General features: G+C 41.9%; 1 protein-coding gene across 4 annotated transcripts in view; it reads left to right on the top strand.

The window, feature by feature from the left end:
- The first annotated feature begins 3,301 nt into the window (after window positions 1-3,301).
- Window positions 3,302-14,538, top strand: part of RALA (RAS like proto-oncogene A) — a 28,167-nt gene continuing 16,930 nt past the window's right edge. Inside the window, exons 1-2 of one of the 4 annotated variants that reach the window (XM_068674941.1) lie at window positions 3,412-3,429; window positions 11,582-11,671. The gene's annotated coding sequence lies outside the window, so the exon portion shown is untranslated. Of the gene's footprint in view, window positions 3,430-4,125; window positions 4,146-11,581; window positions 11,672-14,538 lie in introns of those variants that run through there. The other 3 variants (XM_068674940.1, XM_068674939.1, XM_068674942.1) reach the window with 3 other exon arrangements.

The raw sequence follows: 14,538 nt of genomic DNA, 5'->3' as shown, positions 1-14,538 counted from the left end.
CACATCCTTATGCATTGGTAATAAAATGTATAATAAATTCTAATATGGTTGTGCAGCCAGCATAAAAGAGAAGAACTTACCCATAATACCAAGAAATCATACTAACCCTGTATTGATTTCAGCTCAGGAATACTTCACAACACAAAGGCCTACACACCCACAGGTACAGCAGATGCCAGGCTAATCGATCCCGCACTGCATTTGGAGGGTGGGAGTCCTCAAAAACAAATAAGTGGTTTTGTTCCCTTTCTATTTTGTCCCTTCGAAAAATGAAGTCTCTCTCACCTTGGAAGATTTATTGAGATTCTGAAGGAAGAACAAACATTTTATGTGTGGTAAGGTGGTAAAGACTGCCTTTTCTAAAGGCCATGATTTATGTCAACAGTAATCTAAGATAAAATTACAGTGTTAAATTATGTATACTCTAGATATATATTGTGTGCTATAAAATGTATGCTAGCATAAAGAAAACAAGTATGTTTTGCTTTTAAATTTGTTCTCTGGATAAGGAAGTTGCACATCAATTTTTATTTTTTTGCCCCAAAGATTTGGGCTTGTTTTGCATATTCCATCTTATCTTCAGCTTTTTAAAATAATTGAAATTCTTGCATCAGTTGATTTCTTAGTTTATTATGATACCTAATGAATACTAGTAGCATCTAACTAATTAAATCTCTGCTTAATTACACTTTGTAATTTTTCTATGCAAGTATTTATTGTGTAAAGCTGTGCTGGCACATACACTAATACATTAAAAAAAATATAATAATAATTTGTATATCCTTAGGGCCACACAGCAAGTGCCTGCTACATCCTCTATATGGTTTTAGGTGCCCGCTGTAGCATTTAAATACCAGAGAGCACTGTTATTCAGACTTGCATTTACCTTGGGCTGCCCAACCCTGTGCAGTCAATGAAGAGGATTAGTAGCAAAATGCACTCTCCTCTGACATTCCAATTGCTCTGTAACACTGAAAAGCCAGAATAATGCCCTAAAATGTCATGGGTGCTGTAGAGATGCTTTCACTAAGGCCACTTGCTAGCAACTGAATGGGAAATATTCATGTAATGCATTTCCATGGAAATATTTATGCTAGTTTGGGGTTAAAGAGCTCATTTTTTTCCACTTGGTTTAGGCAAGGTGCCAGGGGACATTTCACGCACAATGAGGATTTTGCTATAAATTGTTTTTTATTGCATTACAATATGCAGCTTGGACCACAGAAGAAAAAAAAATCAGAATAAAATGACATTTGTTATCTCAAATAAGATATCTCTAAAGGGAGATTAAAAGGACAAAAGCTATGCCTATGCTACCAAGCAGTGTAGTGCAGAAGGAGCACATCTACCAACTCTGTAGATATGTCCTTCCAAGTTGGTAGTTGGTTAGAAACAGTTGGCATTGAGGACCTGACAGCCATACTGTATGTATTACAGGGGGGAGATGATTTTGGTCCAACCGACCAGCTCCGGTCTGGTCCTGTGGACAGAATGTCCATTAACGGTGGAAGCACACTCCTGCAATACGTCTTAGTCTTAGTGTCTCATCCTAAACAAATCCAGTGTGTGTGTTCCAGGGCATTCTTCGATCCAAACCAAATCAGAGTAAAGCAGGACAATCCAGAGCTTAGTTTCAGAGGTGCACTGCCAACCTGAACCATTAACACTAGTGACCAAAAGAATGTATTTGATATTTTTTTAATTATCATCCAAACTGCTGTTAAAATCAATAGAAAGACTTGGTTGATTTTAGCAACAGGGTTTCCTTTTCCTCCACACAAGGTGGAGGTAAAGGATACAATTACTAGACAATAAAAGATGAAGGGAACAAGAAAGGGAGAATAGGAGAGCACATGCATGTTGTCATTCACCAGAGATGCCTTTTCCACAATTAAGCATCTTTAAAGCTGTGTGATTTTGGGGCATGGTTGAATGTGGATTCTGAAGATGGGAAAAAATCACTGGAGGCAAATTTAACATCCTGATCTTGGTGTCTCTGGACACTTGGAAGTATTAAACAGCTGCAGACCACAGTATTAATGACACCAGAACTATGACTCAGCCACTCTTCCAAATAAAGTGTTCTGCAATGTGTATCAGGAATTAAATTAATACAGCGTATAAGTACTCGAAGAGATGCTGAATTTGGACCAGGATTCCATGAAGCCCCCTGAGTCAGTATGTGTACAGAGTCATGCTACCACTCTTCCAACATTTTTATGCTCTCATTAAAAGACTAAGTGTAGCTAGCATGCAGATTTCCCCCCGTGGTGAAATATCAAAAATGTTTTGTGTCTCGTTTTGGCTGTTGTGTTGATTTGGTATTATCAGCTTACTTTTTTTTTTTTTTTCCTTTCTCTTCTCCAGTTAACGGGATCCAACATTTCTTTGCGTAAATGAACGTATTCTGGTAATAAATTGGAAAGAACCGCATCTGGATTGCTCTTTTATTGCCAACAGTTTCTCAGACTCTGTGGAGTATGCAAAAATTAGCTCATACTGAAACACGAGGCCAAAGAAACTAAATCCTAGAGGGAGATGGCCTAAATGCGGGCTAAATATTTAAGATGTCAGAACCCACAGAAAGCTGAGCACAAAGGACAACAAAGAAGGTTTTTAAGTGCACCTGCTTGGCAGATTGCACACAAAGGTGGCATTATGTAGAGGTGGAAGATTTCCAGTGGAGGTGATAAAAACTGGAGCTTCCAGACCTGGAAACAAGGCGCTGCCAAGGAATTGCGAGGAGGGGGGATGCGGTCAAGACAGTTTGTGTAGCCCTGATCACATTCTCCCCTCATTTTTATCAATGTTTTGAAAAAAAAAAAAACAGCTGGCTTCAATGCCAACTGCCACAGGTATCCAGTGAGGTAACGTTGGAGTGGCTACAGCCTATAAACCAAAAATAGACGCTGAGCACTCATTTTGTGTATTGTGTTTAGGTGACATTGCATCACTTACAGTATGTGCGTATGATCACCCTGTGTTTACACAAAGCTCCCATTTCAGTCACCGATTTAATGGTGGAGGATGCAGTTTACTGAGGGGTTGCTGTTGTTAGTTGAGTTATTGTTATGTGGAAGCCCTCCTCTCTCCCTGGTTCATTTGGCAGCCCTAAGCCCTTCATGCACCGATCCAGCTATTAGAAACCCCATAATCTATCACTCCCAGTGCTTCGCGTTCCCTCCAGCTGTCCCCTCGGCGCTGTGGGGCACGGCTCCTCCCGCTTTCCCCCACCGCCCCCTCAGGCCGCCATGACGGGGCCGCGCCCCGGCGGAACCGGCTCCCCCCTCCCTCCCGGAAGCGGGTTCCGCCCGGCGGCCCGGGGGGCGTGGCCAGGGCTCCCGGTGGCCCCGCCCCTCGCGCCCCGCCCCGCCCGCTCGCCCCGCGGGCCCCGGAGCTCGCCCCGCGCCGCCGCCGCCGCCGCCGCAGGTGAGGGGAGACCGGGACCGGGAGCGGGGCCGGGAGGGGGAGCGGGGCACGGCACCACCGCGACACCCGCCCCGGCCTCCCGCCCCTCCCAGACACCCCGGGGACGGGCGGGAGCACCCGGGGGGTGTCGCGACGCGGGCGGGGTGTCGCGATACCCGGGGGATTGTCGTGACTCGGGAGCTTGTCGCGACATGGGGGGGGCGTCGCGAGCGCATCGAGGGCGAGGGAGAGGGCTGGGTTGGCTCCGGTGGGCCACCCCCACCCTCCCCCATGGCGGACAAAAGGCTCGGTGGGCCCCCCGCATAGGAGCACCCTTGGGTGCTGCCGCGGAGGGGGGGGGGGCTCCGGCGGCAGCCCCCGGCCCCGGCTCCTTCCCTCCTCGTAGGGCGAACGGGCCCGGCACCGCCTGAGCCCCCCTGCCCCAGCTGGGTGCTCGCCGCCGAGCACCCCTGGGTGCTCCTGGTGGGAGGGCAGTGGGCTGGAAGCGACCCCCGAGTGCTCAGCCTCTGCGTGCTGCGGCGCCCAGCCCCGCGGTCCCCCCGCTGGGAGCGGTACGGATGGCTGCTGGTGGGGTGGGTGGGTAGGTTATGGAAAGGTCTGCAGCAAAAAAAAAAAAAAAAAAAAAGAAGAAAACAGGCTCAGCAGCTGCTCTTCATCATTTTCGGTCAACTTTCAGGCTTTTTGGGAAAGAGGGGAGCTGCGTGGGCTTGGAGAAGGTACTGACATTCCCTTAGTTATTAGCACAAATAATAGCAATTCTTCATTAAAAATCGTGTTTCTTCTTTTCAGCCTAATTGACCTAATAGCACGCACCCCAACATCTAAACCCTGGGAAGTTGCGTGAGTTCCTAATAGGTGGCAGAGGAATTACATGACACCTAATGGCAGAAGTTACAGGGGTTGCTAGTGTTGGTGATGTTTGCCTTTTATCCCCATCCATGAAAATGAAAGAGGTGTGCTGTTGCACAAAACAGTCAAAAAAGCCCTCAATACTCTGCATGAGAAGTCAATGGTGGGGCTAAATATGCTGTGACACTAAATAGTGACCGTGCGCCTTTACTAATACAAATTCCTTCATCTCAGTCTTCGCTTTGCCATGTTCCTCTAAATTTGAGGAAGGGAAGATACAACTCTTTTAGGATGAAATCAGTATTCTAAGAGTTGCTTGCGGTTTGGCACTGTTCAAATAAGGTCTTTCTTGTTTTCCTAAACCTTAAGGAGAGTGTCTCTAGCCACAGAGGAGAAAGCTAGAACGTGGGCTTGCCATGCATTTGTTGTAATCTGTTACCTGTGGGCATGTTCTCTTTATATACATAATCCATAGAAATTGGTTGTCTGGGGGAGAAGGTGGAGTCGGGGTGGTGAGAGATGTGGCTCTGCAGATAAGGCAGTGCTGGCTAAAAGCAGCTAAAGGGGAATATGAGACCGTTAAATAAGCATTGTTATAGGCTGTGCAGTGACCTGAGTCTCCCCTGTATTCAGACGCCCATCCATAAGAACAGTTCTGCTCTTAACTGGCGCTAAGCCATCCTCTGACACCCCTGCAGTGACTTTTTTTAAGGGGCTGCCCTGAAGCAGGAGTGTTCTGTCTGAGGTGAGCCTTTGCCCCTGTTAAATTTCAAGTGCATCTGACTTGGAAGGTAGAACTGCTGAAGCAAAGGATGTTGCCGCCTTAGAAACTGATGTAGCCCGCTCCTTGGTATCAAAGAGTAATGTAGGTACGGTGTCTGGTTACGTCAGAAGTTGTCCAGGCAAACATTTCGGCTGATTGCCAACAGCATTGTTTTCCCTGCGGCTTCACAATTGAAGAAGAAATAATTGTACGAGAAAAGTCATGTAACTCGGTGATCGGATTTGTTTGTTTTGCCAACCAAGCCAGTGCTATAGGATGTAGTAGACCTGTTGTGTTCTGGGCAGGGAGTTTCCCACCCCCTGGAGAGCGCTTACAGCCAACTTCCAGCAAACTTCTGATGGCTCCAAGCTATTGAAATTACTCTGCATCTAAATTGAGATCTATTTTAAGTGAACAAGGTAGTTCGGTATGCTAGTGACAGCTTTCTAGTGAATATATTACGGCCTACCCACATCACACGCACAATTATGGGACGACTGTTTTAAGTCTCCTTCCTACCTTATGAAGAATGGATGTAAGGAACCAAGAAAATAGAGCAGTCAGTCTAATTACCGCAACTCCACTGAACGTTCTGCAAAACGTTGTATGAATTATTAAGGAGGGAAGAATGGCTATATGTTATTAGTCTGCCTGATGCGGTGTTTAAGAAAATCAGCTCTTGGGGTGGTAGGTCTAAAATGTTACTGGTAGGTGTTACTGTCTGCAGAATCTGAAACTTCCAGTTTTGGTTTGCAGACAGCCCGGGGAGTTGTTAAATCTCGGTTTGCTTCTTACGTTTTCTCAACTTTTGGGAGTGGGAGCGAGCACCTACCAACCAAGGCTTTGTTGGTGGTCACAGCTATTTGTCAGATCTCTTTGGTAGCCACGAACCCAACAACCTGAGCATTTGGCTTATACGGCTGAGTCTTAGAAGCCCTGCACAAGAGCAAAAAAATCTGAAGAGAAAGCAGTGCTGGATTTAGGAGTGGAAGCAAGTAGGGAAGAAGTGTGGTTTCAGCTAAGTAATACTGCACTACAACTTCCTGAAGAGAGAGGATTGATTGCCCTTGCGTACAGCCTGGCTTAGTCTTTGTTACTAATGTTTTGTTTTGGATTAGTTTTATGTCCGTCAAGATTTCAAGCACCTCTCGGGCAACAGATTGGTATGCTGTGCACAGAGGGGAAAAATGGAGAAACAGGTGTGTAGGAGATGTTAGGCAATGTAAAGAGGAAGTGTAATGAGCGACAGTTACTATAGAGAATTCAAAATAAGCTGTGCTGTAATCAGTTTATGATGGTAATGTGGAGAGGAGCCAGGAATGCAAAGAAGGTAGCACAAACAAGATATGGAGTTGGTTGCGTAGTAACTCTGCAATCAGTACTTAGTAGAATTGATGATGCTTATTTTGTGATATTGGCTCCTTAGTTCAGCAATTACAGTATAAATTGAATTCCTACCGGTACAGTTCATTTAGCACATTGTGTTTTTTCTCCCTACCAGTAAGCTTACTACTACATCATCTGATGCAACAGTGTGGGAATGCCTGGTGCAGTGGCCCACAAGGTTTCGATAAAAAATTGCGAGTAAATGCACCGTATGACCAAACTGGCATTTCTGCAAATTACGGAAAATGTGATTTTGCAAAGGAGCTCAGTACCTGTGCTTGGTAGGTAGGTAGAAAGGATCTGCCACATGTTCAGGCCTTGGTACCTGTTTCATTTTACTCTCTGAAATGCTAGCTGTCCCCTTCTGTGCCGCTGTTAGACTTGATCTTTAACTCTGATCCTTGTCTCCAGCAGTCTGAGAATGCTTATGAGTAACGCCCACGTCAACACTAAACAGAGTGCAGTAAACATGGAAGTCTTCCAGGCACTGAGCTTCTATTGAGAGCAGTAAGAGCCAGCTACACGTTGTATCACCTGCTCTTTGCCAGTGCTCCTGTTGAACGGAGCCCATTGGGCAGCACACAGTAAGGCTAACCTGTCGTTCCAGAGCTGTGCAGTCCTCTCAGCATAGCTCTGCCCTTCTGTGGGAAGGACGGTTAGTGTGGAAGTAGTTCATTCCAGCCAAACTTTCCCCTGTGGGATTTATTTCAGGCTTTAAAATGAAATAAGCTATACAGACCAAAAAACAGTGTTATTGTGACTGACTTCTGCAGCCATGCTGTGCCGGTCCCAAAAAATACCCTTGACCAAAAAACACCACCTTGACGTGGTGCTGTGGAAGCTGTTTGACTAGATGGACCCTAAGGCTCTACTCAAAGGAAGGGTTGGAGAAGCTCATCCTTAATCACTTGTCACTGTTACTATGGATGTCAAAGTAAGCAAAATTGGATACTGAATGAAAGCAATTATTGTGTGCCAGAGCTGTTTTGGTACCACACCACTAAATTAGAAAGTTTTTATGTACTTAACCACCTAAATTAATTCCACTTTTGTAGTGTAACATGCAAGTAAAACTTCATTCCAACCCTCAGGACTCTTGGTTTTTAAGAAATAACTTTAAATTGCACGCTCTAACAAGCAGTTTCTGTGAGGTCAAAATTTGTATTTAACAATATCTCGATGAAGACTTTAATGCAGTGCTCCAGTGACTGGACCAGTGTGATTATTACTGTTAGCTCAGTAGACATTATTGCAATTTAACTTCAAAAATGTAAATGTATAAAAGGTCTGAGATTTATCACTGTTTTTAAGTGTATAATACAGGGCTGGTTTTGGGCTATTTTTTTTCTTCACTGATGTAATTTACATCGGGAAATCACTGATGCAGCACTGGTCCATATCAGTATTAATTGTTGAAGCCTCTTCATCTTTTGGTTGTGTATTTATTTATTTTTTCCCTGTTGCTAATCAAACATGATGGCTCTGAGATTCTAGTTCATTCATATGCACTGGAAGTAAGGTACATAATAAAATAGGAAAATTTAACCTAGAAAGAAAACACTCCAGTCTGGACTCCTCCTCTATACAGACCTGCATGGTCATTCAGAATTTAGAGAGCAAATGCATTAGGCTAAATATCAGAAATGACTTTTCATTAAGCAAGTTCACCCTCTAAAATTATTAAACAGCATTGCAGTGAAAAAAAAAAAAAAGATGGCATACATGTAACTTTCATCATGAAATTCAATGTGGCCTGGAACATCTTGGAGTACCAGAACAGGAAAATATGCACTGTAACTCGTTGAGATGCATAAAATGGTATTACTTGATTGTTTTGTCCCTGTTAATTGAAGACTACAAAAAGAACAATAATGGCTTTAAGAAAGCTACTGGTCTGAATTACTACTTTGGTTTGCATCAGTACTAATTTAGTTTTAACTGTAGTTCAACACAACGAACCATTTTCAGAACAATTGATTCAAAAATGCAGTTGCATTTGTTTCAGAAGTATTAAAAATCCAAATGATTTGTCTAGCTGCAGTGTTCTTTCTGGGAAGAACTTGGGTCTTTCAGTTGTGGTTGTGTAGCAGAGCTTGAGCAGGAGCTATCACGGCTCTTTGGACTTAGAGGAGTTAAATTCTAAATCTTCATCCAAGTCACACCTCAGTCCTCTTGTTTAAATCTTGTTTTGATAATAACTTGGCTCTTATGTTGTGATCTGTGCTTTTTACCCTTCTGTTACTGCTGTGAGGAGGGAAGAAACTCGCTTTTGACCCATACATATGGTACATCTTTAATGTTTCTGTGCTTTGTTTAAAAAAAAATAATAATCCCATAGCAGACATTGCTGGTGGGTATTTCCTGTGTTCACAATAGGAGGGTTATGAGATTGATGTTCTTCAAGAGCTGATCCAGAAAGTGTTATAGGAAAGCCTGTATGTGTATTCCCATGTAACTGGCTCCTTGTCAACCAGTAACTCTAAATGAGTGCATATAGTTATTAGCTTTACTGGTAGGGTTTACAGTTACAATTACACTTAAATAATGATTTTGTAGGGCAGCTGCCTACCAAAATGCTAGTATTTCTCAGCCACTTTTTGTCCAACTACTGAAGAGTGGGATATGCAATTTTTCTTGAAATTGTTCAAAAAGTTTAGAGGGTCCTGCTTTTTTTTTAATTTTAATTTTTATTTTATTTTAAAGAAACTTCTTTACTGTCCTGTCTCTGTCTCTTTAAAGGCTTTTCTTTTGGATCCTGTTGCCAAACTTGATCTTCTTAGGTAATCGTTGTTTTGGCACATGTTGAACTTTTGTAGTAGAAAAGCATCTGTTTTTCTTAAGATTGAATGAAGGCTTAACCCTGTTGTCTTTTCTGTCTTGCAAGGGCTATTCTTAATAGCTCTCAAAGTCAAATGGGACAGAAGAATGCAATAACCCAAGAAGAGCATTATTGTCTGCAAGGCAAACTAGTTAGGACTGAGACCATGTGTGTAATGTGCGCAGTTTAAGTGAGTTTCTTCAGGCTGGAGTATTTTGAAAAGAACTGCAAAACCAAATTAGTATTAGCGATCTTACGTGTAGTTTGGCAAATTTGAAGAAAACCACCAACTGCTTGGTGAACAAAGTTTAATATTGTAATTTTTCAAAGACTTTTTTTTTTTTAAACACATTTGGGGAAAAAAATAATTATTGGAGGAGAAACTGAAGCAGGAAACAGTTTTGCAGCCAAATACTAGGATTTTTAAAGAAATATGAACAGTGAAATACAATATAATACAGTGCTGAAATATTCATAACTATCCCAGTCATTCTAGCATAGTTATTCTTTGATTTGTCAGTAATTTGAAGGAGAGATTTTCAGAAACTTGATTTCTCTTTCTCATCAGACTGAGGTGTTTCCTGCTGGCCATTATCTGTGAACAACGAACTGGGTTTTAACGAAGCTAACTCTTCGAGAATTTATGCGGGACTCAGCCTTTATGTGTATTAAGGAGAAAGAAATAAATCCCTGAGGGAAAAAGGATGTAGAATTAGGTTCTGACTCTGCAGAACTGACACTGTTAGAAGTTATTGCAGCTGAATCGAAAGCATGCAAGTGATCAGCTGGAAAGAAAATGTTTTCATAAGTCAGCAGTAGGGAAGGTTTTTCAGGCCAGAGGAAATCCTATATTACACGGTGCAATGTTGAAAAGGTGTTAGGTCACATGCTTCTCATTGGATTTTAAATGTTCATGGGTGCTGAAAGGAATACAGCTCATACTTAGTAGTGTTTAGTGTTGCAATGTGTAGGTTTAACTCAGTTAAATGTTGATAGAGATACCAGATTTTGCCATAGACAGTTCTTCCCTGGAGGGGCTGACCTTTACAGTAAACTGGCTGTGGTTAGTGAGCGCTGCTAGAATGCCATTGTCGTTGTTGTGTTGTCCACAGGAAGAGAGACGCTTGAGACCCATCTACTGATGTGTACCATCCTTACCGTTGCTTGTTCTAAGATTTCTTGAATTTGATGTGTGATTGCAAAACTAGTTATGTTTTTGATATCTGCTTTACCTGGTTACCCAGGAACTCTGGAATGCACTTCATGTTTGCTTCTGCATTCAGAGATCAATCTGTGATTTTCATGTGCATTTCTGTAATAGAAAGAATGCTTTTTTAGAGATTGCTATGTTAAAACTTAGAAAATTTTATTCTTTTAAGTCATTTAACAGTTCTGCAGTGTTTTGTATTATGTGCACGGTAAGAGCTGTAGGAATTCAAGTGAGAACAAAAAACAATTTTTGAAGTTAGTTTACATTTTCAGAACATTTAACTTGGAAATGTCTTCTGCCCTACAGCAGAAAAAAAATATCAGTATTTTAAGCAGGACAAAATCAAAACCACTTTGCATGGGGACTTAATGTGGAAAGTGATGAATCAACCTGAACATTAAAAACTTCATGCTAAGTTAATGAACCAAATGCCATCCATTTCTAGCAACTGTCTGTTTTATGCCCATAGTACGTGAAATAGCCATTAAACTCTACCATTATCACGTGACTGGCAAGTATACATTGAACTAAAAGGCAATTAATTGCTGATTGGGTCTTTTAGGTCTACCACACTGACTGCCAAATTCTCAAATGATAAATATAATAGTTTAAGAATAAACTGTGTCCAAGGTTGGGAGGGATCAGACTTAATTGTGTTTCAGCTTCATGAGTGTCGTATTAACATGCAATGTCAGGTCTACAACCACTTGTGCATTTGAATCACCTTCTCAAAAGGTTAATTAAAAGTCCTCGTGTATTTGCAAACCAGTCTCATTCACAGAGTCATGCATATGAAATCCTTTTGCCATGAATAAAACAGAAGAATTATTAGGATTTTAGGCAGAGCAATTTACACTGTACAGAACGTAAACAGAAGGGAGGGACTTACTGGAACATATATGGCTGCAAAAGTTATGCTCTTACAGTACTATTACAAAAGAGTACTTACACATTTGCAAGGGGTGGTACAACAGATGGTAAAGTCATACAATGATTAAGTAACTTACTTTGCCAAATCAGATTTCACTAATGAAATTTGTTTGCTACAGCTGGATGATTCCTCAGCGGAATAAAAGGAATTTTTTTTTTTTGAAATGCAAAATCCAACACACTCCTATTTTGTTAGGTTCCAGTTGGCTGGTGCATTGATGCAGTCTGCCTGTGGAGAGGGAGAACGCTTGCCTGTATTTGTGAAGAGGAGACGGAGAATTTAGTGGTACCTGCTTCATGATGTCTCTTGCTAATAATCTGTGTTTGGTCCTGTGTGCTTGCACCACTTGTGCTGCGGCCTTTGATGTAAATGTGCTTGTACCTGCTGAATCACTTATTCCTGCATCTGTCATTGCCGAAAGCCAATTAAGAAAAAGAGTGGGGATTACTTGTTAGGATAAGTTGGTATTCTGACTCTGCTTTTGTTGAAACTTTGTCCAGCTGGGCACTGGTCACACAGAAGAAGGCGGTATCTGCCTCAAATGCTTTATTTGAAAGCTTAAACTTTTTCTATGTCAAGAATTTCATAGGAGTGTTATTCAAACAAGGCTTCTGTGTTCATTCTTTCTGTACTAATACCTTAAAGGGTTTAAGGGTGTCCATGTGATTCTTTTACCATAATCATATATGAATGGCTAATGAGGCAAAGTAAGTTGTTTGGAGCAGGATAAATTCCCTGAGCTATTAACATCAGGACTAGTCTCACTGCACAGCAAGGTGCATGCAACATGCAAACACTGATGGCATCCCTTCTATAGATCAGCCTGAGAGTGTTGATGCAGCCTGCCATGAGCCTAGAAGGAACTTGTTTTTGCTTTGCAGATACCATTGTTTTCTACATTTCTGTGTAGCAAGGTAACTTTCCTGCCTATAGACCAGTGAAACTATTTGGCTGGAGTTTCAGTCTGAGTAAGCGGGGATCTTAAATAATCCTTTCTGGCCTTAAAAATGACTCGATTGATACTTGTTTTTTCTCAGAAATGCACATCTGACATTCTGAATTTCTATCTGAGGAAAGAGTATGGTGTTGTTAACAGTAAAAGTGATTCTTGTGTTAGAGAAAATCTTGATTTATGGACGTGTTCTGGCAAATATATGTATTTCAAGTACATCTTTTGGAAGCCTTCTTCATTCTTTGTTTAAATACCTTACTTTGTCAAGCCAACTCAGAATGCTTGCATTTTAATCTTCCTTAAATATGTTTAATGGATGTTGAAATGGAAGTGTAAAGGGGCAAAAAGGGCACGTTGATGTAGTTGAGTTTTCTTTTGAAATATGGTTGACCAAGGGGGGAAAAAAAGCTGGTTTTATGATACTGAATATGCTGTGGGCAACTTTCTGAAAGCAGAGCTCTTGAACTGCTTTTAAAAGTGAAATGCTGAGGCTCTTGCTGCAAGTTCTGGCATAGTGCCTTCTAGGGAACTCCATTTTTGCTGCTTTCCAGAACAGCTGAAAAGCGGTAGCTCTGTGCAAGTGTGAATGATGCCTGACTTATCCTAGTCAAAAAATTGTAGCTTCCTGAGATGCTTTCTTGCCCTTGAAATGAAGGGTGAAAATGTCTCTGGCTAGTATGTCTTAGGTGACACTAGTTTAACCATGTCCTTGAAGTGTTTCCCTTGGTCCTTAGTCGAATAGCACTAACTTATTAACCACCAAGTTGTTGGTTCTGTGCTAGGAAAATTCATCCTTGTGGTCTATGCCTTGTTGCTGACATTTATCTGAAAGGGAAAAAGGTGATTTTGTTCTCCATCAAATGATGAATAAAATTAAATATTAGCAGATATTCTACATGACATCTCCCATGACAGTAAATTGACTTTTGTCATGATACTTGATTATTTGGTATGCAAGCTTTGTCTGCATGTGTCATCGTCTTCAGTTTTAGTCTTTCCTTCTTCCTTAGTGTTACTTATCCTAGAAAATCTGGTGGAATACCTGTTTTTCTTTTTTGCTTCTGAATCTTTCCTAGATAAACCTCTCTGCATGCCTCTAGCATCGATGAATTTCACAGACTAGTGAGATGGCTGTTCAGTCTTCCTGTCATGGCTGCTGTTACTGTTAATTCTCTCCTCATGCTATATAAAGTTATATCAATACGAAATGAGAACCTTCTGTTAATATTCTGGGTTAAGTGCCTAAAATGTGTAGGTTTGAATTCTAAGAGAAGACAGGGCATTTACACTTTGTGTTAAAGCAGCACTTCAGTGCTGTCAGTGTCAGAAAGCTCGGGTTCTGTCAGTGATTACGATAGACTGAGATGGGGTACCTGCCAGGTAATGAACTAGACTCTGGTGTAAATGTGTATTTTAACAAAATTACTTCACAATGTAACTTCAGTCATTTGAACTATAAAAACAAGCTTGCTCTTGGTTTTAACCCAGCTTCTGGGCTTGAGCCTATTTCTTTTCACACCGATCTCTGGATCAGTCCAGGTGAGCTATGGCAGGTACCTAGAAGGCTTCCAGATGTTCCATGGCAACCATCACGTATTTTGCAAAAGGTGAGGAATCTTCAGCAGGTACTAAATTATGGCTGAGCGACCTTGTAACGCTTGCATTGTGTATAGGCTGGAACTGCTGTAGTCCAATGTTCAGTCAGGGAACAGTTTGGGAATATTGGTCAGACTAGCACGCTCTGTTTATATCAGTGTTACAGGCACGCAGGTGGGTTTGTGTTGTGTGTTTTGTCAGCTCTTTATGTGGACAGCGATGTATCTTGCTCACTTTCTTTTTGGTACACTGCAAGGTTTAAAATCTGAAGGCCTTGATCTTGTTCCAGAATATTTCTGGTGTTCAGTTCTTCAAGGCTTTTTTGTGCTGTTCCATATGGGTTTCAAGAAACTTCTTTGTGGAGGCGCCTCCTCAGAAGTCTACTTGCAGGATGCCAAAGAGGCTTTTTGATAACCAAATGCTGAAACGGTGACTTAAAACCTGTAGAATACAGATCCAATCTCACTTCAAAAGCTGCAGCTTACTTCCCGGCTGTGCCCAGAAGCTGGCACTGAGGCCCGGTGGAGCCTCAGAAAGACTGCAGGACAGCTGGGAGCTTGGGTCCCGTTTAGTGGCTTCTTGGAGGGATCTCAGTTCTTGCGGT

The sequence above is a fragment of the Anas acuta genome, chromosome 2 (assembly GCF_963932015.1).
Source record: "Anas acuta chromosome 2, bAnaAcu1.1, whole genome shotgun sequence".
NCBI lineage: Eukaryota > Metazoa > Chordata > Aves > Anseriformes > Anatidae > Anas > Anas acuta.
The sequence above is the reverse complement of the archived record's forward strand: the minus strand, read 5'-3'. Positions and strand labels throughout refer to the sequence as shown.